This window comes from Hipposideros armiger, unplaced genomic scaffold, assembly GCF_001890085.2.
Source record: "Hipposideros armiger isolate ML-2016 unplaced genomic scaffold, ASM189008v1 scaffold_593, whole genome shotgun sequence".
NCBI classification, from domain to species: Eukaryota; Metazoa; Chordata; class Mammalia; order Chiroptera; family Hipposideridae; genus Hipposideros; species Hipposideros armiger.
Genome location: NW_017731943.1, coordinates 507,261 through 512,405, shown reverse-complemented (window position 1 = coordinate 512,405; position 5,145 = coordinate 507,261). Strand labels below are relative to the sequence as shown.

Here is a 5,145-nt window from a genome sequence, read left to right as displayed (position 1 = left end):
AATGCTTGTCAAACAATTTTATAAAACATTAAACATTCTAAACTTTTTTTATCCATTACCCCTCCATCATCAAAACTTATTTGCTATGTGTCACTGCTTAGGGAACTGCTGCTGCTAGCTATCATCTGTCATCGTTATTTGTGTTTTAAGTTATTTTAGCTGAAGGAAAGGAGAGCTAATGATGTTAATACTGAGAAGCCCACATTTGCCAGCCTTCTAAAGTATTCAGACATATTGGCTCAGTTCCCTGTTCTGTAGACACTGGGAAAATCGGGACCCTCCACAATTTCCCAGGTGCCTTTCAGGGCGGTGGGGGCATCTCTCACTGCCAGCCCCAATCTCCATTCACTGCCTTGCCTCTGTGACCGCTCTTTGTCTATATCCTTAACCCCCTGTTCATTTCCCAAAGCTGCACTAACAAAAGACTGTTGGGTGAGTAGCCAACTTTTTATTAAACAAAATGTTTCGGGAGGGGGAATATGCTCAACATGGAAAAAAGGGAAAGTAATCATTAGAAGCTTGTTTGAAACTGTGCCGTCTCCCCATCTTTGGCTATTCCTGCTTTCCTCTTCTTCCTGTGCAGGACTCCAAACCTCCGTGTGGACCCTCACACCCAACAAATTGAAAGCTCCTTTTAATCTATTATACAGAGTAATTTTTCTTATTTTTCCCCTTCAACTTTCTCCTTCCAGGCTATACCTAACGAGCCTGCCATCACTTAAAAATGCTGATGTTTTCATTACGGTACTTTTCTAAATAGAAGAACAGTGTAGAGAACTAAGCAGAAACAGTGAAATGAGGATTTTCCTTTAAAATGGTTTGAAACTCTATGCCAATTGCTTCCACACATTGTTCCATTTAACCTTCCCAACAACCTTGTGGAACGGGTACTATTATTCCAATTGTACAGATGAGAAACCTGAGGCCAAATCTGTAGCTACTCACTTGTTTCTGTTCTATAAATACGTTGTTAAAGAGGAAGGATTTCATATAAACTAGATTTAAATGAGATTCTCATCTGAAAGGGTGAGCCGAGGAAGAGTTAGGGGTCACCTTGCCCTCCTCCAGTCTGCGTTTTACCTCTGGGCCGTGGGCGGTGCTGTGTTGGTCCTTGGCCTGGCCTCGCCAGGTGCACCTCGGAGCGATGCGAGCCGTGTTCGCGCGTGGCCCTGGGAACCCGCTTGCTGGGGGCGGCATCCGACGCGAGCAGGAGAAGGCAGGCGGGGGCGCTCCGGGGAGCCGAGGGCCTGGGGCAGCCGGCTGGGCAGAGAGAGTAAACAGCAACAGCTGCCGCGGATCCGGCCACCTCGGGGCCCGGACGAGGAGCGGGTACGCTGCCGGTGCCGAGACCCCATTAACGTGGGAAGCCTGCTGTCTTCAACAATAAGGATTCACTTAGAAGATACTGTACAATATGTGTGCATTAGAAAAGCTCTAAAAGTAAAGACTTGCTTTGAGGCATCCCTGGTTTATTTAACTTGAAAATGTATGGATCTTGTCAGAAATGCTCCTGGCGGGTATTCTTGATTTAAATAAGGTTGCAACCAAACTGGGAGTACGAAAAACGAAGAGTATATGACATCACCAATGTCTTAGATGGATCTCCCTGGTTTAAAAAAATAATAATAATAATCTAAGAACCATATTGGATAGGCGGGATCTGATCTCAGCGATTTTGGAGCAGTGCCCAAACAGGAGAAAGCTGCAGGAGGAGCTTTGTGATTTACCATCCATGGAAGATGCTCTAGATGGGTGAATGAAGGATTCTGATCAGCAGTTGTTTGAGTTAACAGAAAACAACAGAAGACAAAGAAAATGAAAGACTAGCATATGTGATATATCAAGATATTCATAGCATTCAAGCCTTCCATGAACAGGTTGTTACTGCAGTTAAAGCTCTAGCAGAAACCAGATGGGATGTCCCATCTCCCAGAGTAGAGGATCACAGTACAATACCAAGCACCACAGGGCCCACTGAGGTTTATTCATGTGAAGTGGAACAGGGTCACTCAAGAAATCAAGTAGTGTCTGAAGGTGTCTCCTCATCTAAAAGCAAACACTCAGAACACCCTGATAACGAAGAAAATCCTCCACAACAAGGTGAAGAATTTCTTGAAGTGAGCAACTGATAGGATTTAAGAATTCCTGTATTGAGTGTCTTTTGGGGAACTTCCTGTATGGATGAATTGTGCATGGAGTTTGATTCTCAGAGCCTGGTCCTCAGTCGGCGGCATTCAGGCCAGGAGTGTCTGAGTAGTTCCTTACTTAGGTTCCTGGATAATTGTTGTTTTCACGTTCAAAAACACCTCTTTTTATAATTATTCACTGCTTTTTATCAGTGCAGTGGACATCCTGCCTACTGAAATAACTTCATCACAAAGCATATCACTGAAACAGATGGCCAGGCCTGACATGGACAGTTATTTGTGGTCTCTGCCCCTTCCTTCAAAGGTCATGTGTCGTTATCACAAAAGAAATTGCCTTCCATGGTTCTTGCCTGCAATTAGCTGATGCACATTGGATGGGTGTACACACACATATAAATGTGATGTGTTTGTATACATTTGTATAGTGTTTAGATTGCTTATGAAATATATCTAAGCGAAACTTTTAACCATTGTACAGCCAAAATAATGAATATGTGGAAAGTAATGGACAAATTCTCTAATTTCTGGGGTATCTATAACTTATTAGAATCCTCTGAATGATGTTAGAGAAGAATTGTTTTCCAAACTTCTACATGTAGAAATATCATAAATATGCTATACATTTAAAGTGTATTGATTTAATTAAAGAATTTCAGTATGATTCCCAGGGCTAGACTTGGATTTCTAGCTGCTTACAGTTATTGTGTCAGAGCAGACTTGTGGCATGTAGGGGCACATGTGGAAATGCTATCAGGTAGTGGCTTAATTGATTGCACGACAAGAATTCAATCACGGTGAAAACTGGAAATTATTTTAACCTTTTGCCAGTAGATTTTGTAATATGTTTCTATATGCAGCCTTGCTCTTCCATCAAAGGAGTTCACTTATGATGCGTTAGTTGTACCCTGCCCTCTCTCCAGCTCTACTTCCCCTTTTCCAAGTACCTGGTTAATTCTGCCTCACTGGGTAAGTCATTTACCACCCTGTGCCTCAATTTACTCAGTAGTTTACCAGTAGGCTCCAGGAGGAACTTTGCCTTACTCATTATTATACCTGGCACCTTGCACCATGCCTGGCATATAAAAAGTGCTCAGTAAATGTTTGAACAAATCTGTGAGTGAGTGAATTGTAAAATTAGACTAAAAATACTTGGCTTGTCTATCATACAGGATTCCTGGGAGCATCTTTCTGATTTATACATTTAATCTCTCTTGCTTTCAAGAAAGATTTGAAGTAACTTGAAATTAAGATTTACTATAAAAAGATTTAAAATAAGAATCAAAAATCAAAATTAAAAAACAACCCCAAAAACGCCGAGTGTTTAGGATTCACATACCCCTGAGCTCCAGCGGCTTTTGTCCCTCTGCTGAAGCCCAGCCCCCTCCCTTTTAGCAGTCACTGCTGGCTTTTCTCTCTAGGCCTGGGACTGCTAGTTGTGATCCTCATTTTAGACATGGCTGATGAGCATGAGATTTTAGGCAGGCATTGTGTATACCAGGGGTGCAAAAAATATACACATTTTAAGGGGGGCTGTTATCTATGTATTACTTTTCAAAGTTGAATTGAATTACAATAGCAAAGTGTAGTATGATGTTCACTCAAAAAATGGTGTTAAACAAATGAATACTAGCATCATTCATTGCATGACAATTTTAATATGGTTTTTTCCTTTCTTAAACTATGTATACATTTTTGGGGGCACCCTCTGGGTATAAGTCAGGTGCTCAATGAAAATATCTGGGCTGTGCATGATAGAATTGGTGGATGTCAGTTTATACGTGATGGCTAAAGTCATGAAAATAGATGAGGTCATCTAATGAGAGGGCATAGCAGGAGAAGAGGAGAGGCCCATAGACATCTGTATTTAAGGGGAAATACATAAGGAAAAGCCTTTCCCGAGAAGGAATAATAAGAGCAAAGTGATAGCATCGTTTCTGAGCAGCAGTTCCTTACTTGTGAAATGTGACAAGAGTTCTACTTTACAAATTGTTCTGAGGGTAAAATGAGATCATGTGAAACGAAAGTTCTTTGTAAACTGTAGACGTGTTATAAAGGATTATTTCCTGTCACTCCAAAAAAATAAATAAATACTAAAAATAAAAAAAGAGAAGGTGAGCTGAGGTCCTATCCAATCAAAGCCAGAAATAATGAGTCCCACTGTTGGAAAATAATTGGAATAAACTTTTATTGTGTGTGTGCGTGCATGTGTGTATGTATGTTTAGCTTTCTCTACCCATCATTGCTTTCAGTTATCCTGTAATTAGCCTTGGACCATATTTATTCACTGATTATATACTTGATCTTATTGCTCATTCTGCCCCTTATACTTATTCATGATAGTCTTTATTGAATTGTGGATTGCCACAGCTTTGGAGGAAATTGACTTCTCTACTTTTGTATCTGACAGGCATTCAGGAGTCTTTGTCAAATATGCACAATCAGTTTACAATAGTGCCAGCATGATTGCTTGTTTTTTTCTTTTGGCATCCTCAAATTGTTTGGGTTTTTTTTGTTTGTTTATTATTTTTTTAAATATTTGTGAAAATGCAACATGATTTTGTGGCACGATGACAGAGAACTGGGAATGCTATGTTCTGATCTTGTTACTCTCCCAAAATTCCTAAGAGATCTTAGGCAACTCTTAAAAATTTCTCATTCTGTGAAACTTCATTTTAAATTGGGGACAATGCGTAGCTCCTAAAGTTACAGAATACATTAAATAAGAGATGATTTTAAGGATGATTTAATGGAATTTTACAATATGCAAATTAGAAGACTATTTTATATATAATAGCCTGTGTTCTACTTATGAATTACTGCATGTAAATGCTCTTAAACTCAATAGAAAAGGACTTTAATTTACACTCTAAGTAATATTAGTCATAAGAAAATTCTAGTAATCTAAAATGAAGGAATGTTTTCTTTTTATTAGTTATGCATACACATAATTTAAAGAGCTAAATTGTTCTACAAAGATTATAGGAACTTTATTCTGTAC

General features: G+C 39.5%; 1 pseudogene; it reads left to right on the top strand.

Moving 5' to 3' along the window:
- Positions 1–1,005: 1,005 nt before the first annotated feature.
- LOC109371829 (transcription factor E2F6 pseudogene) lies at positions 1,006–2,129 on the top strand (annotated as a pseudogene).
- Positions 2,130–5,145: the final 3,016 nt, after the last annotated feature.